Raw genomic sequence first — 8,958 nt, forward strand, 5'->3', positions numbered from 1 at the left:
TAAATCTTCACTGCAGCAGATAAAGACGGTCCCCAAAATACCCTGTTCTGCCTTTGCTGCCCTTGCAGCTACTTGGGTTTGGGGTCATGTCCGCAGTCTGCAGGGGTCCAGCTCCCTGGGGACATCAGGGCAGGGAGGAGAGGGCACAAACCTGGGGCCAGAAACCTGGTATCCCCCAGGAAGGAGATCTTCTCCATCTGGGCTCAGCTCAAGGAATGAGAGCATTAAAGGGACCCCTTGCAGGATTTAATAGATTCTGAAACTCCTAAACTGGTGTGGGCAGAGCCATGAGCTGGAGGGAAACTAGTAGCATCAAACCAGTGCAAAGGCCTCTTTTATCTTGATGCTGGGCAGCATCACGTGTGTACCAGGGGGGTTTGACACCCCCAGCAGAAAAGGAGGGGGATTTCTCTTCCTCCCCTGGGAAATGCTTGAAGATGAGGTTTGAGTCATGGCCGTCATTAAATGGCAATATCAAAGAACCAAGGGCTTGCCTTGGACCGCTGACTGCCTGGCCCCGGTGTCCAGTCCCCTGGGCTTGAATGTGTTGCATCCTTCCGGGTGGTTCTTTGCATCCCAAAATGCTCTGAAATCCCCATTCGAGCTGTTTCTTTCCAGTCCCCTGAGACCACGTATCATCTTGGGCTTCCCACCACTCTCACTTGCCACGACCGCAGTTCTGTTCCCTGCCCCTTAGAAATACCACCAAAGGTGGATGTCCCCCTTGCTGGCAGTGGCTCCGATGAGATGCCAGCTCCTGTACATGTAGGGAAGAGGAGAGGTTGTAATCTGAGCTCGGGAGCAATTAGCCAGGACAGCGGAGTGCTGCCTGGCAAAGTCCCTGCCGCCCGCTTGCTCGCTCGGCTGCCGGCATCAACATCGGGGTCAGCATCTGCGGCTCTCGCTGCGATCGCAGGGTAAGTAGGGCCAGCAGGGAGGCTCTGCCCGAGCATGGCATGTCCTTACTCCCCAACTGCTCCTTCTGGGGTTAAAAGTCAAGCTTAGGGCTCTGCTGATGCCTCCATCCACAGCAATGCCGAAGGGTGCTGGAAGCACAGCTGCTTCTGGGGTGGAAATGGCAACTTTCTCCCTGGGTGGCCACGGAACCAGGAAAGTGGCCGGTGATAGCAGGACACAGGTTGTATTTCTCACTGAGAGTTGAGCAGTTGCTAATGCTTGGATGGAGCAGGAATAACCGTGGGTTTAAAGCCCAAAACAGAGTGGAGGATGCTGATGAGCGATTGATGGCTTAGCCTTGCTTCCATCCCATCTCCCCTTGCTGGAAGGGACCTGTGCATCCTGAGCTGGCTCCCATGCCATCATGGGGAGAGCGATGCCGAGAGCCTTGTCATCAGTCTTCCCGCGACTCACGGCTCCATCGGCTCCGGCTGGCAGCCCCATCGCTCCCAAGCTGCCGCACGTCGCGCCTTCAGGATAAACATTTCCTGGGCGCGGGCTCTACCCACACAAGCGATTTCCCTCAAGCAGGAGACACAGCTCCTGGAGTGGTGGTGGTGGGGTTGTGCTGGGTGAGAGCAGATCTCCGAGGAGCACGGGAAAACACACCTTGGGAGTCACAGGATTTGGGAAAGAGACCTTGACAGGAGCTGGGCAAGTGGGAGGTGCAGGATTAGTCCTGCTGTGGGCAAGCTGGGGCTGAATGGGGTCCATATCCATCTTCTTCTGCCTCTAACCCTAAGGTGTAGGCAGCAATTGCTCCGTGAGAGGGCTCTTAAAATAACTCATGCTTGTGATGCCCCAGGGATGCTGCCGAGCACTGCCCTAGGGCTACCTAGTGCAGCATGGTTGCCCCTCGGTGCTGCAGCCCTCGGCTCATCTCCATCTGGTTGGGAATAATATCCTCATGAAGGCGTTTGCCTTTTCTGTCTTGCTTTTCCCTTTCTTCCCACGGTGTTTTGCAGCAGCTGGGTGATCCCTCCTTGGTCGGGGCCAGGGCTGGGGCAGGGTTGTCACCTTCCCCCCGGGGCCTCTTGGCATGTGCTGGATGGGAACCCACCGTTCCCAGTGGAAACCTGTGTCCCTGCAGAGGCTCCGGCGATGGTACAGCCGGGGCAGGCAGGAGCGTGGCTGGCTGATGGCAGCTCTGCCATCATCTGCCTCCAGCCCCATCGCTGGCGTGTGTCCTTGGGAGGGTTTGGGGCTGGGGGTGGAGCCCAGCATGTGCCCAGATATGGGAGCATGCTGGAGGGACCAGGGCCATGTGATGGAGGAGAGCGCACGGGGTGGGAGAACAGACACCCCAAGGTCACCCATCCAAAAACACCCTCTGCCCCATGCGGTCCAGGGATGGGGCTTTTTGGGAAGGAGGCACCCATCGCAGCCCAGGCGGGGAAGGGGACTTTCTTGGGGTCCTGCTCAGCCCACCGGCACCCCGGGCACAGCAGACTGGGTGATACTTCAGTTGAATGCCCCAGGCACCTCCCAGCCCCAAGCCCCCCCAGCGGGGCTCATTTTCAACCTCCAAACACCGCACTGACCCCATAGCCAGCCCCTTCCTCGGCCCAGCACCAGACGTCTCCACCTCCAGTGCCCCAGCCACACCAGCTCCGGGGGGCTGCTGGGACACCCCCAGTCACTGTGGCAGGACATGGGGAGAGGGGACATGGCATCACTGCCACAGAGCCTTAATTCCCAGGGCCGTGGGGCTGCTGGGAGCAGATCTCTGACATCCTGCGGGACAAATCCTGAGGGGTGCAGGGTCCAGGGCATCAGCAAGCTGCGAAACCTCCCCTCCCCCTCACTAAATCCCTTCCCCAGCACAGGACAGTAGGTTACGGGACTCGACCAGAGGTTGGATTTAAGGAGATTACAATTTCTCCCCCAGGATAATCTAGAAATTCAATTAAAACTCTCTGTCTCTCGCCTGGGCTGCAGCAGGGCCACAGGGCACCCTGCGCCCCGCAGCCATGGCCGGGGAGTGCTGGGGAGACCCCCCCGGGCGCATGCCAGGTAAGGGCTGACCCCCTCCTCCCAGGGTCCAGCCGGAGCCCCCCTGGGGGTGGCTGGGGCTCTGCCCCTTCCCAGGGCGATTTGCTGGGGTATTAAGACCCATCCCCTGAGCCAGGGAAGCGGGGGGGGGGGGGGGGGGGGGGGGGGGGGGGCAGCGGGGGGGCTGCAGGGGGCTGCGGGGAAGGGGCTGTGGGTACCCCAGAGGTTTGGGTAAGGGTGTCGCAGGGAGAGAGCGGTCTGGCTGCATCCCCTGGGGTTTTAGGACATCTTTTGGCAGCCCCCATGCAGATTGACCCTGCCAAGGCCTTCAGCCCCCCTTGCCCTCATCCTCACCCCCAGCCATGTCCTGCTGTCCAGCCATATGGATGTGAGTGGACAGACAAACACCACTTTGGTGTTTCCCAAAGAAGCAAGATGGGATTTCAGGACCTGGCAAGGTGGTGGGGCTGGCTGCAGGTTGTGAGGACTGGGGGTGACCGGTGTTCCCTGCCCCCTCTGCCACTGTGCTGCAGCTGGGCAGGGGGGGCATCACCCAGGGGCGGCAGCAGGGCAGCAGGTGGGTGTACAGACCTGGGGTGCTGACACCGCGGTGTGTGGGCGCCGGAGCAGGGCTGGGTGCCGCGGCTGGAACAGGCGCAGAGGTAGCCAGACTGGGATGCTCAGTGCCCCCCGCCATGCCATAGAGTTGGGGACCACCGGTGTGCTCAATGCAGCCTCCGAAGGATCTTTCCCAGGATCTCCCCTGATCCGGGGCACATTTTGCAGGTATTTTAGCACAAGTCTATCACCCTGCAGAGGCCACCTGGCCCCAGTGGTGCTGGGCACTGCACGTGGACCCTGTTCTCCTCCCATGCCCGCTGTGGCATCCACACGTGGCTCAGGGGGATGGGGATGAGCCAGGATCTCTCCAGGTACCCTGTCACCTCCGGTCTCCCCAGCAAGGGCCTTCCTTGTCCTCCCTGCCTCAGTTTCCCTCCTGTATGCGTCATCAAGGCTTGCAGACAGCCATTCCTTGGCTGCTCGCTGGCACTGTGGGGGTGCGTGGGGGTCCAGGGCAGGGGTGCATGCCCGCGGCTGTTCTCTCCCGTGTGCCTCCCAAAATGGAGTGGGTTTTTCTCATTAGGAATGCACTGTGGTGGGAGCCTCTCGCCTGTCCTGCCCGGCAATGGAGGGGAAGCAGGGGGTCATTTATCCTCTGGATTCGTCCCATATCAACCCCTCATTTACTGGAAGTACCCAAAGACGGGACATTGGAGGAGGGAATTATTCAGGCAGCAGCGCTGCCCCGGCATAGTGGGGATGTGCTTGGCTGGGGGCTGTCTGCAGCTGGGGCTGCCTCCAGATGTGCTGCACCCCCCTCCCATTTTGTGGGTGCTCAGTGCCAGGTCTCTTCATCAGGACGGGGGGAGCAGGAGCGGTTTGGGCACCCTCGGCTGTGCTGGCATGGCCACAGCCCCACGCCAGGAGCAGAGCTCCCTCCTTGCTGCTGACATTGTTGTCCCGCTGCTGGGGCATGAAGGGCATCGCTGCAGGAGATAGCAGCCTTATCTGCTGGTGCAGGGCAGGCAGCAGCCCTGAGCATGACTTCCTCGCGCTGTCCCCTCCTGGACAGTCACCTCTCCTGCCCACGTGCCACGGGACCTGTGTCCTCCAGCTCGGTTCCTCTGAGTCCCCACTCGGTTTAATTCCACACAAACACAGCCTGGTTCCCCACATGCCTCCGCAAACCGGGAGAAAATCCATGCTGGGAGGATGCAGGGGGGTGATGGCAGCCCTGGTGGCCCCGAAGCGCGTCCCCTCCAGAGGCACAGGGAAAGGTGTGACGATAAACCGCATCCACAGATCCAGCCGGCTCTAACTCATGACCTCCCTCAGCGCTCAACACATTTTCCCGGCACGCTGGTGGTTCAGACTATTGTTGTAACATTTAACTCCCTTTAAAAAAATTAAATAAAATTAGCCGTGCTAGTTGGCGGACTGCTGAGACACTTGATTCTCTGTGGGACACCGCTCCGCAGTGGGAGCTGGGTTGCTGCAGTTTAGTGGCAGGAGTTGTTGCCTCTAAGGTCACCTCATTAGCCGGGGGAGCCCATGGCACCCTGCGCTCGGAGCTGCGGGGAGCTGTGGGCCCGTCCTTCCCGCTATTAATATTACGGGTCTGATTGGTTTTCCGTGTGTTAACGCTATTAGCACTGCACAGGACATGTGGCGTGAGGGGCAGCGGATGGTCCCGCTGCTGCCTGACGCCCAGCACGGCTTTGTCTGCACCAGAGCTGGGGCTGGCTGGGGGATTAAGGGGCAACGGCTATTCGGGGAAGTTTGGATTTTGTTCCCAGAGAGTAAAATTGGGATGGTCAGGGGTGCAAAACGCCTGGGAAAGGAGGCAGGGAGGGGGATGTGATGTCCTGTAACACCTCGCCCGCACCCCGGGGCAGCTCTGGCTGTGGGGAGATGCCCGGGTGATGCTGGAGGATGGCACTAGTGACCCAGGGAAGCGCAGGGTGACCACAGCCCGTGGTCCCCGCTGGTGGCCAGGGCAGAGCCCCTCCAGCCGCGGGTTTCCACGCGCTCGCACGAGCCCTCTCCCAGCCCGAACCTCCCACCGCAGCAGCGGGAGGCTCCAGCCTTCAAATTAAAACCAAACCAAAAATTCAGCTTTCAGCAAACTCGAGAAAGCATATTTCCAAACAAAACTGTGCTAAATAAAGCACGAGCCGCAGGCGGCCGCCTGCTCCAACAGATCCACTTTGCTCGCCTTAATTTAGCTGCCGTCTCCCCATGCTGCCACGGCTGGCCCAGGGCCGGGACGGGGGTGTCCCCCCAGAATCTTTGGTGCTGTGTGAGACCCCATCCCTGGGGCAGCATCAGCCCCTCAGGCTGGTCCTGACCCCCGCAGCACAGTGTGCCCATGGCCAGGGTGCCTGGGCAGGTGAGACCCTGCGGCATGGGGGGAGGTGGGGGGAAGGGAGGGACGGAGGTGGGCAGGCAGGAGGGAAGGAGGGAAAGAAGGAAGGAGGGAAGGTAGTGAGGAAGAAAAGTAAGGGAGAGAGAATGAGAGGAAGAGAGGAAGAGCAGAAGAAAGAGAGGAACAGGGAAAGATAGGAAAAAAAGAAAAAGAAAAAGAAAAAGAAAAAGAAAAAAGGAAGAAAGCAAGAGAGAAAGAATGAAAAAAAGAAACTGAGAGAATGAAAGAATGAAAAAGAAAGGAATAAGAAAGGAAGAGAAGAAGAAATCAAAAGAGAGAAAGAAAAAAGGAAAGGAAAGGAAAGGAAAAGAAAGGAAAGGAAAAGAAAGGAAAGGAAAGGAAAGGAAAGGAAAGGAAAGGAAAGGAAAGGAAAGGAAAGGAAAGGAAAGGAAAGGAAAGGAAAGGAAAGGGAAAGGAAAGGAAAGGAAAGGGAAAGGAAAAAGAAAAAAAGAAAAAGAAAGAAAAAGAAAAAGAAAAAGAAAAAGAAAACGAAAAAGAAAAAAAGAAAAAGAAAAAAGAAAAGAAAAATAAAAGAAAATAAAAAAGGAAGAAAAGAAAAGAAAAGAAAAGAAAAGAAAAGAAAAGAAAAGAAAAGAAAAGAAAAGAAAAGAAAAGAAAAGAAAAGAAAAAAGAAAAGGAAAAGAAAAAAAAGAAAAGGAAAGAAAAGGAAAGAAAAAAGATGAAAAGCAGGAAGGAGATAGAGAAAGGGGGAAACTGAGAAAGCAAGAAAGGAGGGAAGGAAGAAGGGACGGGGAAAAGGGGGGAGGGGGGAGGGGAGTGGTGGTGGGGAGTGGGGAGCCCGAGGGTCCCTGGGAGTGTCACCCCCCGGTGAGGGCTGTGCTGCTGCCTCTGCAGGCACCCGGGCATGTCTCCCCTTCCAGCACAGTTAATCCAGACCCCAGCTAATCCTCTCGCAGGTCACTGGGAGCTCATTGCATTTTGTTCACTTCTCAAATGCATCTAGAATTAATTAAAAAAACCCGACAGTAGATTCATGCTGTGGCAAAAGTGTTCAGGGTTTTCCCCTGGGCTGAGCCAGAGGGGTGATGGCCAAGCAGCCTTTTCTGGCCCCAAATGCTCAGCTCTCGTTAAAAAAGCAGGAGAGAGATTAATGAATGTAGCTGGTGTGGTCAGGAGGAAGACTGGGGGGTGGCTGTGTGACCCCCAGTTTGGCAGTGTGAGCCTGCAGCCAGCCTGAAACATCCAGTTCAGTCCCATTTGACTTCCAGTGGCTATGGGGCTGTAAATATTCACCGTTCATATGAAGCATTGGTGCCGGTTTTACTCTTCCCCGCAGCTGCGAGGAGGGGAGCACCTTGTGCCCACTGCCCCAGCCGGCTGCGAGCCATCGCTTGCTCTGCTGACACGAGCAGATAACGGTGGTGCTTGAAAAACCAGCTTTGGGGATAAAAACCCGATTGTGCCCCGACTGCAGCGGCTGGAAGTGGGTTGTTTGACGTGTGAGACGGTGGCACACGTGGGTCTGTGTCCAGCACCTGGGAGGCTTGGGTGGGTTGTTAGTGCTTCTGCCTGTGGTGCTGGGCTTCTGCAGGGATTCCCGAGTCCCAGGCTGGATTTGGGGACAATGACAGTAAAAGGCAACCCAGGGCGTTGCTGCTGGCTGGGCTGGTGCAGCCGCAGGCAGGCTGCGTGGCGATGCTCCCTGGCGCTGGGCTGGCCCTGGCCACTGTGTAATGGAAAGGGTGTGCTTGTCCCAGCGTGGCCCCGGGCACTCGAGCTGATTGCAGGAATCGACTGCATCGACCAGGCCAGCGGATCCGACACAGCACGTACAGCCCGGCGGGTTCGCCTGTGCCTCTAGGCACGAGCCGGGCACCTCTGCGCTGCGGGGACAGGGTGTCGCGGGGGGCTCTGCACCCGCTGCCCCACCATGATGCTGCCTCATGCAGGTCTCGTGCCAGCAAGCTGGTTTCATCCCCAGTGTCAACATCCCATATCGCTAAATAACAGGACGAGCTGCAGCAGGGGGTGGTTTGGGGGGCATTCCTGCAGTGCCAGCTCTTTGGAGCCCTTGGGACATGCCATGTGGCTTCTCCACAATCCTGTCCACTGCCTGGTGCAGCACCACGAGGGGCTGGGGGTGGCCCAGCAGCCTGGCAGGGTGCCACTGGGTGCCCCCACCATGGGCTCACCTGCACCGGGGAGCCTGACCGGCTTGGGCCACCTTTCCCATGTCCATGCCACCTCTCTCCCAGGCAAAGCTGCGTGTAGGTCCCTGACCCTGCAGAAGGGACCAAAACAGCTCCCCATTCCCCAGTGGCAGTTGTCCCTTCATAAGTCTTGGCCAGCAAAAGCCATCTGTGACCGTAGATGGCTCCATGTCCCAACGGATGGGTTGGGAAAGCTGTTCCTCAGGCCATCTGCCCTGAGCGAGTGCCTTCCCGGGGCCTTCTCCAACCGGCTGTATGTTGGACTTGTCCTCTCCCATCCCCAGGCTGGGAGATGGAGGTTAAATCCACAATTCCCCACGCTTTCCTTCGACCCCAGGAGAGCTGGCGCTCGGGAGGTCGGGTGGCCACTGCTGCCACGTGCTGGGCAGCAGTCCATCTGGCACGGGCAATGTGAACTGATGGAGCCGCTTTCAGACGTACCTTTACTGCTGTCTCTGAGCTAAGGAGAACAGCTTGGCCTCTCCGCTTTCCTCTCCAGCAGCCTGACCCCGCTCTGACAGCAAAGCTCATGAGAAAAGCAAAGGGCAGAGGCTCCAGTGCTACCCAAGGTTTTTCATCTGCTGGTGTCGTTGAGCGTCCTGCAGATGCTGCGTCCCCCCAACAAGGTTTGCTTGCTCTCTTTGTAGCACGGAAGAACAAACTCTAAGACCTTCTTCCTTCCTCCCGCGCAAGTTTTGGGGACCAGCCCAGCCACAGGAGGGAGAGTTAGGGCAGTGGGGGGGGTCCCCACTCAACATGTGGCCACCCAGCCCATCAGACCCCCGGCCAAACACTCCCTCAGGTCCCTCTGCTGTGAGAGGTAACGGCCGTGTCTTTGTTTTCTCATTGCAG

At 57.9% G+C, this 8,958-nt stretch overlaps 1 protein-coding gene across 2 annotated transcripts in view; it reads left to right on the forward strand.

The window, feature by feature from the left end:
• The window catches only part of KCNJ12 (potassium inwardly rectifying channel subfamily J member 12), a 62,757-nt gene that overhangs the window by 24,897 nt on the left and 28,902 nt on the right, over positions 1-8,958 (forward strand). Inside the window, exon 1 of one of the 2 annotated variants that reach the window (XM_080383901.1) lies at positions 2,861-2,970. The exons of the other annotated variant lie outside the window; for it this stretch is intronic. The gene's annotated coding sequence lies outside the window, so the exon portion shown is untranslated. Of the gene's footprint in view, positions 1-2,860; positions 2,971-8,958 lie in introns of those variants that run through there. 2 annotated transcript variants of the gene reach the window in all.

The sequence above is a fragment of the Falco punctatus genome (assembly GCF_963210335.1).
Source record: "Falco punctatus genome assembly, chromosome: 4".
Lineage (NCBI taxonomy): Eukaryota > Metazoa > Chordata > Aves > Falconiformes > Falconidae > Falco > Falco punctatus.